We start from the raw sequence: 16224 nt of genomic DNA, 5'->3' as shown, positions 1-16224 counted from the left end.
CACTTCTAATATCAAACATTGAAATAAACATGAGCTATTCATCCATTTAAGAAAGATGAATAAAAACAAGTAATAGAATTCTTTTACGACCCAGTTATTCCAGTTCAGGGTCCCGGGTGGCTGGAGCCTCTCCTGGCAGCTCGGGGAGCAAGGCGGGAACCCACCCTAGATGGGGCGTCCTTCCATCACAGGGCCACTCACACATACCCACACTCACTCAGACTGGGACAATTCAGACACACCAGTTCATCTCACATGCACAGCTTTGCGATGTGGGAGAAAACCCTTGCATCCGTGGGGGAGAACATGCAAAGTTCACACAGATAGTGGTTCCCAGTGGGAATCGATTTTTTTTTTCTCATCAACCTTATAACATTGAACAAAATGATGTTCCTTATTTAAGGACCTGCCATACTTTGTTTTAAACCACTTTCCCACTGACTGTAAATTCTGTATTACACACATGTGCACTCAGACCTTTTCCGGAAACGGCAAGTTTAATCCTCAAAAGTTTGTGGAGAGCCGTTGCACCTATACCACATACATGTACCTAGACATAAACTCTCCAAAATTAAAACAAACCAGTAACACGCCTAACCCCATCCCAAGTGTTGATTTGGTAGCTGCACATTGGAAGAGTCAAGATGTATGTTGAAAAGAAATGAGCATGTTTCACTCTTATCTGTCCTAGGAATCAAAAATTGCCTTTCCTTTCAGACTCAAAGAACTCTTATGGATTCAAGAACATATGCCGTTTAGTTAAGATAGCCTGACTACAAGTAATCTGGTCAATCACAAAATGCAGTTCGTTTTGAATCTACTAAATACCTGTTACACATCAAGCTTTGAATATCAAGGTGAAAAGCACTGCCTCTCTCCTCCATGATCGCTGAGTTCAGTAATAAAGCAGATGAGACTATGGTGTAATAAGCAATATTCTATAATGTATTGAATGGAAATGCCCTTGAACCACTGAATGCTCATTTTTAAACTTTACCAAATTTCTCACTTTTATTACACACTGTGAAATACTATAGTTGAAGACAATAACGGTAGGCTTCCATGGCACATATTCAAAGAAATTAAGAAAATCAGAACATTATCTTCCATCACATGGCAAGGTCAACAACGTCTATGTCCTTCCGTAGATGACACAGTCCAAAACTTTGGTATTCCTCCAGAATACAGAGTCAAAATGTACCGTGTGCCAGGCATATTTAGAAAGGACATTAACAGGAAATGTTCTATAAAATAAGAAATCAAATCATTTGGAAGGGCCAGAAAGTGAAATAACCAACCTAACCCAAAGAAAGAAGATACCAAAACAGTAAGAACCTTTTCAACTTTGATGTCCAAATCATGAAAGCTTCAGGAAGGGTGACATAAAAAGGAGGAGAGCTATATAAAATTATATAGGTTTTCAGGGTGTCAACACTATATAGGTGTGTTAGGGATTTGACTCCTTTAGTGGAACTGAGAGTGAAATATAATAACAAGTATCTTGTCTACCTAATGTGTGTGTATATATATATATATGGTTGTCTAGTGATCAAGAAACAACAACCAAAAAACTTCAACTTATTCTCAGGAAGTAAGAGCTGCTTGCAATAATATCCTAAATATAAGCAAACCTAGTTTTCTATTATTACTTTTTTTTTTTACTGATATACACATATGTTTTACTGATATACACAATATTTAAATGGGTCATTTGAAAAATATTTCAAGAGAGAGGAATCTTACTGAAATGATTTTACCAAGACTGAAAAGTGGGATCTTTTACATTTTTGGACTGTTTTAGTAGGTCAAAACAGAGTGTGGATTTACTTCTTGAGCTGTTTAGCCTTGGGACTCCTGCCTCAGCCTGACAGTGATGCCTTCTAATTGTTGTTTATGGATGTCAAGAGACTTAACACCTTTTTCGTTTTTTTTTCTTTTTTTGCTTTGCTCTGATTCTTTTTTTTCTAACATGGCATTTAGTTTGTGCTTTTGCTCAATCCACCACCAATAAGCAATTCTTGAGGGAATGTTGCATTTGAATTTGAACAGAGATTCCATTAGAACTTCAGTAGTCGGGATTTGCCCTTAGTCTTCTCAGTTCCATTGCTTTATGGCAAAAACTACTCCCCAACCCTTACTTGCCTCCTCTTCCAAAAAGGAAGAAATATAGAAGGAAATCCAGAAAAGCAGCCATCCCAAAACATTTGGTGTTCAACATCCGACACTCAAATCCTTTCTTGCCATTCAATCTACTTGATGTTTAATTTTTTTTCTTTACAAAATTATTTGGGAAGAAAAAAATAACCCACATTTCCCTCCTCGCCCCCGTTGCTGTTGTAGTATTATTGGACTGATTTTCAGTTCATTAGTCATTCATCGGGATTGGTGCCAGTATATTTTCCCAAAGGTTTGGAATATGGAAAATTATTTCTTTGGCCATATTAAATCTCAGCTCAAAATTATCTTTTTCCACATCTAAGAAGCTCACTAGTTATTTTCTTATTATTGCTCACAACACTCTTGTAGAGTGTTAAAAAGACATCATAACACAGTTTATAATATAAGAAATAGACTAAAGCTAACTTGATTAAGGTTACATTGCTTGATAAGTTAGGAGCTAGGGAAGAACAAACATAAACAATTTTAAAAATCCTGGGGCTCCTGGTTCTCAGTCTGATGCACTAAAATATTCTTTTATGACTCTATACGGCAGATAACTATCATATAGTCATCATGGATGAACAGAGAAATGGTTTCGGGATGCTGGAAGAAGCTGTAAACTGGAATCAAATGCTACTGCCAGGATAAATGGTGTGGCTGGGGCACTGCTGACAGGATCAGCAAGTAATCGGGTAGGAGAAGGTCCCACCTTTCTCCTCCAAACATGCGGTCTCCTTCTAGCTCTCCAGTTGGCAAAGCTTAACAGGCAGCCAGTTAGCAAAGGAGAATGTGGTTTGCAGAGTCCCAGAGCCAGGGTCACAGACCAGTATGTAGAAGCATGTGCATGTACAGTAGTACCTCGGTTTTGGAACATCTCCGTTGACAAACATTTCGGTTTACGAACGCCATAAACTCGGAAGTAAATGCTTCATTTTCCCGAACACGCCTCGGAAGTAAAACATGTCATATGGCTTCCGCTGAGTACAAGACCCTGAGGCCTGGCTGTCTGCTGTTTTCCAACGTTTCAGAACTTGAACGGTCTTCTGGAATGGATTACGTTCGAAAACCGAGGTACCACTGTATTTGGATCTGAGAGGCCAACTCTTCAGTTACTTTGTGTCTATCCATCCTTCTACACATATTTAATTTCCATACAACAAAACTCTGTGCTTTCTATTCTTCCTCCAAATAAAGATGCTTCTCCCTTCCCCCCAAGCAAAGTCCCAACAGTCATGAGGTCCATCTCTAGCTAGTATTAAATGCTCTTTTAAGTCCACTTAAACATTAGAAAATTTAAAGACTAACTTGTAAAGTTAACTGCCAGCAACAATCCATATATACAATAACACGGGGAAAAGAGGAGGGAGGAAAAAATAAACGGTGTGTGTGAAATATAATGTGTGTATATATATATATATATAATAGGTACTATGCAATGTTTGTTTGTGTATGTGTATACACAGTCAACAAGCAAGGGAGGAAACAGGCATCGCTGCTCCAGTATTTTTTCTTTCATGAGGCTGTAGTTAATTATACTAGGTTGGTGCAAAAGTAATTGTGGTTTTTGCAATTATTTTTAACCTTTTAAATAGCGCTTACTTGATTACTTTTGCACTCACCTAATAACTACCTTCTTCCTCTACCTCTCCCGGGTTTCCTTTGCCTTAAGTCAGGACTCAACTACTCATTCTTTCCCTGATACAGCGACTCAAACCTTCTTTCTCAAAACTTTTGAAGGCACTTCCAAACATACCGTGTTTCCCCGAAAATAAGACCTGGCCGGACCATCAGCTCTAATGTATGTCTTTTGGAGCAAAAATTAATATAAGACCCGGTCTTATTTTAATATAAGACCGGGTCTTATAAGATAATATAATACCTGGTATAATATAATATATAATATAATACGGGTCTTATATTAATTTTTGCTCCAAAAGAAACATTAGAGCTGGGGAAACACGGTAATCCTTTCTACTTATGTTGTATAACAGCAACCGAAAGTATCCTTGGTAATCAGGATTAATCTCCTGAGATGGAAAAACTATAGGTTGCAGGCGACTTTCATTGGCATATTGTTCAATGATATCATAGTTTATTAAATTACAACTGGTATTGACGCCAACCTTCTAGATCTCTCGGACTGTTATGGCCATAGCAGGCAACATGGGCTGTATCCTGAAGAATGGCACCGTGGAAAGACTAGTAGGCAGTAGCACACACTGTCCTGGGCAGCCTGGTGGAAAATGTGGATAACTCAGCACATTAATGTTGGTTAGACTTTTTGGATTAAAATTGAAAGTAACTGTAGTGATTTCCAAGATGGCATTCGCCTTTCGTTCATGATAGTAAAAAACAAAGGCTACGTCTAGTTGATCACAGGACGACAGGTACAATTGACAATTCAGTGATGGATCCGTTTAGAACTACACTGACCTTCCACAAGTTAAATACCTTTGGTCCAAGCGAGCTCTCCGAACCTTCCTTTTTTATTCCTTTACACAGGCTTCACACATTATCTTGTGTTTCTCTCATCTTTAGTATTTTTGCCATACATTATAGCCCCAAGCGGTCCTCTTCACTATAAGACTGGCTGCAGAATAATATTTAGCAGTTTCTCTCTTTGTCTTCCCAAATGTTCTTAATTAAAGCATTTTCTTATTAATCACCATGAGAAAAAAATAGGCAAACAGAAATACCATTGCTTCATTCATCCAAAAAATAATTTCTTAAATTTTATTAAATTTATTCAGTGACACTGGTTAATAAAATTATATAGGTTTCAAGTATATAATTCTATACTATTAGACTGGTACAAAAGTAATTGCAGTTTTTGCAATTTTTTTAAACTGTTAACCCGCAATTACTTTTGCGCCAACCTAATATATCATCTATGTATTGCATTGTGTTCACTACCCAAAGTCAAGTCACCTATCACCATATATTTGACCCCATTTATCCTTTTCTGCCTCTCTCCATCCCCCTTTCCCTCCTTCTGCACAGCAAAAGAAACTATCAACAAAACAAAAGGGCAACTAACCAAATGGGAGAAGATAATTGCAAACAACCCGTCCGAAAGGGGCTAATATTCAAAATCCATAAAGAACACATACAACTCAAAAGAAAAAAAATACAATTAAAGAATGGGCAGAGGACCTGAACAGACACCTCTTCCATCAAATCACTTTTCGAACATTTTATTTGTGCCAGACACTATGCTAAGCAGTAGGGTTTTAGCAGTGGACCTAATAGTCTCTGCCCTAATTGAAATTACAGTTTTAGGAAATCATGTGATGGTGGTATACAGATCTCAGGCATCCTTCAGTTATTGCAGTCATGGTCCCTTGTCTATAATTTCTTGCTCTCTTGCTAGATTAGGATAGTATCTGTGTTTTCTAAAGAAAAATCACCCCCCCCCAATCTGATATTAAGAAATAATCTGAAATCAGAATCGTTTCAGCAAAACTGCCATCTGTGGTATTGGATGCTAGACTTCACTGCTTAGAATCTACTCCAAAGTAGATTCTGGCTTGTATCATCATTATACTTGGGAAATTTGGTTATAATAATTTTGAATTTGTAGAAATTTCTTTCTCTTCCAGGATCATTTTCATAATCTCTAAGTGTGTCCCTCTTTGCCACTTAAAGTTTACTTTTATGATCTTGCAAGAGGCCAGTGTCTTCCTGCCTGTCTTCAGTTCTTCCATCTCTCCTGGGAAGTCTCCAAATCCAAGAAGTCTTACTCTCTTTCCTGTTTCTGGCCTGTGCCTTGAATGAATGATCCCCCCCCTACACACACACACCCCAAACATGGACTAACCCAATTTTAAGATTGGTTCTGTATTCACATAAACTGATTTTTTTTTCACCTATTATTGTTCTAGTTTAGTGAACTTTCATTTATGGGCCTGATCTCTCTCTGCATCTCATTCATTAATCACCATTGGACTTGCTTTGTGTCAGGTGCTGTTTTAGGTGGTTTTATGTCTAATTCTTTTTTTGTATTTACCTCTTATCTCATCCAGTATCATACAGGTTATATATCCCAGGACCAGGTGTAGTCTACATGCTTACATGTCAGTTGAACTGAATCCTCATTAACAACTCTATGAAGAAGGCAACTTTATTATCTCCCTTTTCTAGAAGAGGGAATTCAGGTCAGAGATGGTGAGGTAACTTACTTGAGGCCACCTGGAAGCCGTGTGATCCTAGTGGTTGGTGTATTTCTTTTCAAGGTCATGCTCCTAACACCTTGCTAAAATGACCCCCATAGCTGTAATATATGGGTTCCTTGTAAGATTTAACTGGGTGCCAGAGTAATGTGAGCCAATGGCGCATATGGAAATAGGCTTCATTAATAAAGGTGTGGTGTTTGTAATAAAGAAGGTGATAATTTGTTCTGTTCTCTATTGGAAATGCCGTATCTGGAGTAGCGTATTCTATTTTCAGTACCATGTTTCATCAGTAATGTTAAATCTAGAAAGTATCCAGGGGGAAACCTTTAGGTTTGGAAACCATGTCAGATGAGAAAGCACTGAAGGGACTGATGGCATTTCACCTGTAAAATTGGAAGCTTAGCTGTCTTGAGTCACTTAGAGAGATATCTTATAGACAAGAGATCAAACTTCTATACATTTACAGAGGGTAGACCTATGCACATTGAATGCATAGTAGATAAAGGGATATTTGAACTCACATTAAAGGAGAATCTTATGATTAGAATGCCCAAAAGTGCAATGGGCTACTGCAGCAGAGTGGAAGTTGCCTATTTCTTGCAGGATTCAACTGGCTGAGAAATCACTTTGGGAGAATGCTGGAGATCCAGTATCGAGTTAGTCATATCCAATGCGATGCACTGATACATGAAAACACCTAGCACATAGACGTGCAACAAATGTCACAGTCCATACCCACTATTTCCAAAAAGCAGATTCCACACCTTAACCAGTTCTCATCTTTACTTGCTACCTGAACCTTTCCTTACTCTTTGGCCACACCTGACCACTCCCTATGATCTTTTTCTGCTGTGCTTCTAGGTATTCGCCTCTACTGTTCCCCTTGCCTGGAAGCCTTACCTAGTCCCATCCATGGCTACAGGAGTCCTGGGAAGAGACTTCCAGCTGGATCCCAAATGCCAGCCCCTCAACAAAGCCTGTAATTGAGCTTTCCAACCAATTGCGCTTCCTCAAAACAGTGTAAGTACCTCAGTATCTTTTAGAGTCATTCGTACCTAACATTCCTCCCATCGAATTGTAGACTTCTCAGGGAACTATTGTCTTAATCCATTTTTGTATTTACCTCTTATCTCATCCAGTATCATACAGGTTATATATCCCAGGACCAGGTGTAGTCTACATGCTTACATGTCAGTTGAACTGAATGGAATGGAAGGATAGGTAGTTGGGTTACAATGTTAAAGATAAAACAATACGTGGACCTGACTCAGTGGTAACTGACCAGAAATCCTTAGACTCTGCGTATTTAGATAGCTGAGGACTTCTCTTTAGAAAATCTGTCTCAAGAGACTTACATAAAGGTTCAGTAAAAGAAGTGGGAAATGAAGAGAAACAAATTGGAGCTAGTTTAGGCTTTCACACCTAAACTGCTTGCTCCTCTAAGCAAGGGCTGCTTTCTCTTCATTTGGATTTATTTGCCGGTGGCTGGTGGCCTGCAATGAGTTTTTCTCTTGTCCCCTTTGCCAGTTGGTGAATAATTAACAGCTTCCATGCCCCATACTAAATGAAGGCACCTCACAAAGCAGGCTAAACCACTGTTTCCTGGATAACTTCTCTTACTTGCCAGTGAATTATAGTGACAATAGCATCAGAATTTTAAATGATTTATGTCGTCCCTTAAAATAAATCCCATTGTAATTCCATGCAAATTATTGTAGAAGGTTTCTGGTGGTAAATTCAAAGTACTTTAATCATCTTTTCTTTAAATAATTTTTAATCAGCCAACATTATACAATCTTGCATGCAATTAAAAATGTCATAGATGGTGGTTGAGGAATCTTTATGTTTCAGCAGTTTAAAAATATATTTTTGGCTTACAGTTTTTTTATTTCATCTCCATGCTTTTGTTGTATCATCTATTTCAAGTTTATGACAGACGTCAGGGCAACACCAGTTGAGAAGATTACCAAAATGTTATAAGGAGGATAGCAAAGTTAAGGCCGTAACTTTTTATGTTCATTTGCATCTACCTGTTTTAGCCACTTTAAAATGACAACTTCATTCAGTCAAGTTTTATTCACAATGATCAGTTGCATCGTGAAGCTCAAAATACTCTTTTCTTGTATTTGCAACATGTTCCATTTCATTCTTTACTCTCTATTTTTCCCTCATGTACATTAAATGCTTTTGGCTATCCTAGTCCATTAAATACATTTGAAGTTGCACAGTTTCTGCAGTTTTCCCAGATTGCTTAGAGAAGAGCCATTCCCATTTGGTCATAGACCTTCCTCCTATGTTTCATCATCTGCCTAACGGTGAACTTTTCCCAAATGCTGCTGGATGGTGTTTTCTTTGTATTTCTTTCAACTCTGTACATGTCTTGGTTTGATGGTTTGATTCCATTTTTGTGTTTTTCTTTTTTTTTTTTATTGTCTGATATAGGTTGCTAAGATCCCAGAAACAATCTGTGAGATTCGCTTTGTAGAAGGCCATGCAAAAAATGAAAAGGCTCCCAATAATTTTTAATGATGAACATAACATATTCTTTTAAAAGGCAAACAGTAACTATGCTTCATTCCATTTAATATCTGTTGGTTGATAGAAGAGGTTTGCTTCATTGTTCTATAATGGATTTGACTGAATTAATATTTGTTCTGTTATGACTTGCTACTATGTGTTTTCGAAAAAGGAAAGAAAATGATCTCCATAGATTTACTGAATTGTTTGTTCTGTGGCTGACTTAATATTAGGAAGCTTGCACTTTAGTGGTATTGATGTCATAGCAGTGCTATAATGTACTTAAAACATGCCTTACAGGTGTTTTGGTAATAAAAACCAGATTCTGGACCAACGATATATAATAATCAGGTAGAAAAGCATGTCATCCTTTAGTATTAGGTTGGTGCATCAGTAATTGCAGTTTTTTTGCATTTTTAACCCTTGAAACTGCAATTACATTTGCACCAACCTAACAACTATGCTCAGATGTTAGGTAAAGCTAACATCTTCAAGGTGTAATCCAATATGTACACGGTGTCACGAGCAGCCATGCTAATAGTGTCTGGTACAGGTGCAAGAGGACTTTCCGTAAATATTATCAGATAGTTGTGCACTTATTATAGAGTGTGCCACATAACTTTTAAATATACATAGATGGTAAAATAAGCCTAACACCTCAATTTGGGTGTGTTGTGATCATCCACGCCAAGAAGGAAAACAAAGTTTATAAAAAGTTCCTTTTCACGTGTTCTGTTTGAAATCTGCTGGCACCTTCAATTTTGACTAACTATTTAAATACAGCTTCCTCCATCACAGCTGGTTGCCTGTGAATGAGAAACACTGAAATATACTGCTAAATTTTCTAAATGGAATTTTTAGAAATTCCACATTATGCATCTGCATCTGCAATTTCAGCTAAATTATAATACAGCATAGTAGTAATATATTTCTTACTTTGCTAATTACTTTATTAGCTAATTAGTATTAAGCCAGATTGCCAGAATACCTAATATGATTTCTTAACTGCTGCTTAGTGTTAAAGACTAAAACTGCTACTGCTGGAAATTCGCTGAGAGATTTTTAAATGTTTTTGTCATAGTAATAATAATTATAAATGAGTCGAAGTTAGATTCCTACACTATTAGAGCAGGGTGGTGGTAAAGGCCTCATGACCTTTATGACAATAAATGACTGTCATATTTAACCTCCCTAACAAGTTACCTGTCATGAATTTAATGAGCCTAGGACAGCTAGGAAACTCTCAAGCAAGATCAGTAGGTCAGATAGTATAAATTCAAGAGGCCATGTTTTTTTATTTTGTTTTGTTTTATGTTTTGTTAGTTTGTATACCTCCTTTGCACCTAGCATAGTTGATTGCATTTAACACGTAGTCAATTAAGGTTTCCTCAAGGAGTGAATGGTTCTATTAAGGTTCCAATATCTGTCCCCAGCTGGCGTAGGGTACAATAGACAGTAAGCACTTACCTTTTTCTCTATCCCTTGGAAAACATGAGCTTTTGGGTGGCTTGTGTACATTTCTACATCAGCCCAAACCAAGGCAACTGTGTCTCAAGCATGCACTGTGTCTTTAAAAAGCCATATTTAACGACAGTGATAAAATATAAAGAGCATTTTAAAGAATGTGGTCGTTTGAGTAACACACATGTATCTTCATGCTGATTTATATATGCACATATATAATGAAATATATCTGTAATAAGAATATTCAGGTTGGAAATCTTTAGCAGATAGCTTCAAGAAAGAAATACCCAAAAGTTTCAACATCAGCTTCACATTTGACCTCCACATGTTGAATTCCTCGGCCATCTTCCAGCTATATGGGTATCACAACGTCTCTCCCCTCAAAGCTATCATATAACCCTTGGAACAGTAGAAAAGGAACTAATTTGGAAGTCATACAGACCAGGGTTTTAATCTTGGCCATTCCTTTTACTTGCTGTGTGGTCTCTTTGGGGTTCAAATAGCTTTACATATGAAATAACATAATAATAGCCTCCATACTGTAGGCTTATAGTAATAACTAAGTGAAGTCAGATATGTAAAGCACCTACCACATTATAGTTTTTTTGAGGCACGCTAGTTTCCTTGCACCTGCTTACCACAAAATGCCAACATGTGCAGCTGGGAGAGTTTCTTATTCAAGCCCATGCATCTTTATCTCTGTAGCATTTTTTGTTTGTTTTCCAAAATCACTTGAAAAATCTATTTACATTCTTAAACATCTGATGTCTTTCTGATGTTCAGAAGCTCTCTAGTTTTTTTTTTTCCTTAAAAATTAAATTAAATTAAAAATAAAAATTGTGTATAATTAAGGTGTACAACGTGATGATTTGGTAAATATAGACACTTATATAGTGAAATGATTAGTACAGTTAAGCTAATTAACATATCAACTCACATAGTTACCATTATTTTTGTGTGTGATGAGAACACCTGAAATCTATTCTCAGCAAACTTCCGCTATACGATACAGTATTATTAACTATAGTTACGATACTGCACATTAGATCACTAGATTTACTCATCCCACGTAAGTACAACTTCATACCTTCTGATCAACATCTATGTCCCCCACCTCTCCAACCTTGGTAACCATTGTTCTCTCGGCTTCTATGTATTTGATCTTTTTATAGAGAATTTCCTTGTTGTGAATCAGGACATTATTTGTCAGCTAGCGATCGTATCACCCAACAGTAGGCATTATCACAATTTATCACAATGTAAATGTGATAATGTATTTACAAATGTAATACATTTAAATTGTGAATCTATTTTATGTAGCCACTTGAACATAATGGAACAACCAAGGGACATTCAACTAAGGCAAGTTTTCAGATAGTATGGACCAAGATGCCATTTCCACTACTCATGGGTTGGTCTCATAAGCTACAGCCAACTGAATTTTCTAAGTCTCTTGATCACCTTTGGAAGCCATTACACTGTTACCTTTGGTAAATGCATTTTCTTAGGTAACCTCCAGTCATTCATCATTGAACACAATAGAAGAATAAGACACAGTCAGCCTTTGGATCCCGCAGGCAGTTTGTAGCACAGGCTTGACTGAGATCTGAGAAAGGGGCTAGAGTTAACTCAGTTCAGCTAAGCATACATTTAAAAATTGCATTGTGTAGGTAGTGACTCTTTCAGACATTGTATTTGGTAGGCTTTGTGATACTCTCATGGAAGGGAAGTGTCTGGTGCACTAGGACTAAAACTAGGTGAGGAGGCATAATCCCCATTAAAGGACTTTGGCGGGTTTGTGGTTGGTTAGTAGGTTAGTGAAAGATTACTGATTGGCTAGGGGCATAGGAGATAATGCACATGGCCAGCTCGAGGAGAAAACACAGCTGGCTAATCAGAATAAGGGGACAAATAGAAAATAAAATGGGGCAGTGTGTCTAGACTGTAAGCCACTGCAGGGAAATTCCATGGCTACAAACGGATGATCAAGTTGTTGTAATAGGTATATACTGGTATGAATGAATGAGAGATGAATCTGTTTTGATCAGATAGGAGTGGAAGTGAGGAATGTGAGAAATGGAAGTCCAATCACTGCATAAAGTAAGATGTTTCCTTTGCTATGATGAATCAGGAGGTTAAGAAAACATTGCTACATATCAAAAGCAGGTTTTCATATATTGTTCTGAGTCCCTTGCAGAAATAGAAAATAATCCTAAAATTCATATGGAACCTCAAGGGACTTGGGGAATTGCAAAAACAATGTTGAAAAAGAAGAAAAAGTTGGAGGCCTTACACTTCCTGATTTCAAAACATAGTACAATGCTACAGTAATCAAAACAGTGTGGTACTAGCAGAGGACAGACACATAGACCAATGCAACAGAAAATCTAGAAATAAGCTCTCACATATATGACCAAATGATCTTCAAAAAAATGCCAGGATCACACAATGGGAAAACAACTATCTCTTCAACAAATGGTTGAAAACTGGATATTCATACGCAAGCGTGAACTCGGACCCTTACCTTACAGCACATACAAAAAATAACTCAAAATGAATTAAAGAAATAAACATAAGACTTAACACTCCTGGAAGAAAACAGAGGGGGACATCTTCATGACTGACACCAAAAGCATGGGCAACAAAAGCAGAAATTGATAAATGGGACTTCATAAAACTCAAAAACTTCTGCACATTAGAGGAAACAAAAGTCAACCTATGAAATTAGAGAAAATAATTGCAAATCATGTCTGATAAATGGTTAATATCCAGAATATATAAAGAACTCTCAGAACTGAACAACAAAAAACTAACCTGATTTAAAAAAATAGGCAAAAGACCTGAATAGACATTTCTCTGATGAAGATATACAAATGGTTAACAAGCTCATAAAAAGATGCTCAAATCAAAGCCCCAGTGAGACATCACCTCACACACATTAGGATGGCTGCTATCAAAAAACCAGAAAATAACAAGCATTGGTAAAGATGTGGAAAAAATGAAACCCATGTGCACTGCTGGTGGGAATGTAAAATGGTGCAGACACTATGGAAAATAGTATGGCGGTTTCTCAAAAAATTAAAAATAGAACTACCATATGACCCAGCAATGCCACATCTGGATATATATCCAAAATAATTGAAATCAAGATCTCAAAGAGATATTTGCATACTCATGTTCATTGCAGCATTATTCATAATATCCAAGAGGTAGAGCCAGCCCAAATGTCCTTGTCTGATGAATGGATAAACAAAACGTGGTCTGTCCATACAATGGAATATTATCCAGCCTTAAAAAGGGAAGGAAATCACATACTACGACATGGATGAACCTTGAGGACGTTACGATGAGTGAAATAAACCAGTTGCAAAAAGACAAATACTGTATGATTCCATGTATACCAGGAAACAGAACGCAGAATGGGTGGTTGTCAGGGGCTACAGGTAAGAAGGAACGGAGAGTTGTTTGATGGGTTTAGTTTTGCAAGATTAAAAGGTTCTAGGGATTGATTACACAACAATATGCATATAGTTAACACTACTGAAGTTTATACTTAAAAATTGGTAAGAGGGTCAAGTTTATTTTATGTGTCTTTTACTACTATAAAAAATAAAAAATAAGAAAGTGAAAAAAATTCTTCTGAGCCTCTGTGGCCACAATTATAGCCAGAGCAAACAAAATCCATCCCCCTACAACCTTAAAAAGAAAGGCTTGCATATGTGACTTACATCAGTGAATCAGGTGGCTTAAAATTTTCCAAAGGTCAGATAACCGGTTGGTTGCGAGCTAGAAGCCAGATCTGATTGTCAATCATGGCATCTGGCACATAGGGACTACTCTAATAGTAGTCGTAGTCCTCTAATAATAGGGACTACTCTGGAAGAAATGAATGCCTTTCACATTGTTCAATCACTTCCCTCCTTTGTTAGTTGAAGGTAAATATTCCCTAGATGTGTGCCAGACCAAGAAATGCTGCATGTCAATAATTTGACTCCTGCTAAATAAAATGTATATAACATAATAGCACTAAAATAGTTCGATATACAAAACAATTCTGGAAAGAGATTAAATATAATGAAAATGGAGTCTTGCCAGTATATGTCTCCATTTGACGCAGCGTCTGTTGAATGTCATTTGGAACCTGTAAGATTTCCCACTGTGGTGTGCCTTGCTCTCCAAAATATATTTGCTATTGATTTAGAAACACATTCAAAGTGATATTTTGGAATCTGGTTTTACCATAGAGTATTTTCAAAATCTATTACGTTATATATTTCTTTCAGCCACCAGGTGGCATGCGTTTTGCTGCTGAAATATACAATGAAAATGTGTAACAAAAATGTATTCTGAAGAGAGAAATTACATCAAGTCTTACACATCCGACAAAAAGATAATGATAGTATTTTTTTTTTTTATCATGAATTCAAGCAATGAAAACCTGCACGCTAATAGATTTGATAGTTATAAATTTGTCACATAAAATCCTTAGGAGCTTTAGGGCAGGTATTTATCCTAGCAAAGAGCTCACAAGTAAAATTTATAATGGATTAAAAATAGCGAAGTAGAATTATTTAAAATTATACTTTATTAACCTAAGGCATTAATTTCTTTAACGACCTGGTCTTGTAAGATGGAGGTAAAAAAAATCTATTTTGTCAATTATATTATAATGAGTAACCCAGCTCATCAAAGATAAATCCACACACTATTACCTAGGTATCAGACCAAATAAAGGTAAAGATATCCTTCACTTTAAGAAAATTCTCAAATATTAAGAAAAATTAGAAGATAATTATTCATCCCCACACCCCCCCCCAAAAAATCATTCTACAGAAGGATTCACAGCAGCATTGCCTAAAAGAGTAAATTTCTTTATTTAATGTCGCATCATTGATATCACGAAAAATGGAAGAACGGCCACCCAGGTGCTTATGAAGTTGTACCAGCCCCCTGGGGCTGGAGGAGTTTTTGGAAATGTGGCAAGATAACATCAACCATCGTTCACCCTCTCAGTCATTTATTTTCCTTTCTACCTCCAATCCCAAATCCAAGTCGCTAAGCCTTTTTTGTGTTCAGCATCAGACCCATCTGACAAGGCACAAAGCAGAGAATGGAGTTTTCTTAGCTTTGGTTTCCCAAAACTTATACTCTTAGGGAATGGATAAAACTACTGACATAGAAAAAAAGATGAGTGGAAAACAGCATTGCATGAGGGTGGGGGAGGGGGTTGAGGAAACAGGTTTTTTCCAGAGGCTGAAAAAGATCTCTATGAGTAGAGAGGAGTGAGGTATCTGCAGATTCCAGAAGAAGGGTATCCGTACTCTCCTTTTCAGGTAGAGCCCAGGAGAATGAATGGCTGTGTGGTTATTTCTATGAGTAGACACATGGGGCCTCAGAGACAGCCTTATAGAGATGTGTCTGCCTCAGAGTAGCAGGGAGGCAGCAGAGACAGTCCCGTGTGCCAAAGCATGGCATGTAAGTACAGAGGACCTCAAGGGGCCACATGGGTGGAGCAAGAGTGCTCTCAGAGGCAGCATACCTGAATTGTGACCAAGGGCCACATGAGGCCACAAACGGCTCCAGGGCTGTCTGCATGGAAAAATGCCATCAAGGATCAGAATACCTTGGCTAGATGTCGGCACTCCAGAACTTAGATGTAACCCATGGCACGGAGGGAAACCCCAACATTCCCAAGATGGTTTATTTAAGGGAAAGGAACTGAGAGCTTAAAGTTGAAATGGGGCGGCCGTTTGGCTCAGTGATTAGAGCGCAATGCTCATAACACCCAGGTCTCCGGTTCGATTCCCACATGGGCCAGTGAGCTGAGCCCTCCGTAACTAGATTGAAGACAATAAGCTGCTGCTGAGCTTCTGGAGGGGCTGCTGGATGGCTCAGTTGGTTAGAGAGCGAG

This window comes from Rhinolophus ferrumequinum, chromosome X, assembly GCF_004115265.2.
Source record: "Rhinolophus ferrumequinum isolate MPI-CBG mRhiFer1 chromosome X, mRhiFer1_v1.p, whole genome shotgun sequence".
NCBI lineage: Eukaryota > Metazoa > Chordata > Mammalia > Chiroptera > Rhinolophidae > Rhinolophus > Rhinolophus ferrumequinum.
Note: the sequence above shows the minus strand (reverse complement) of the source record.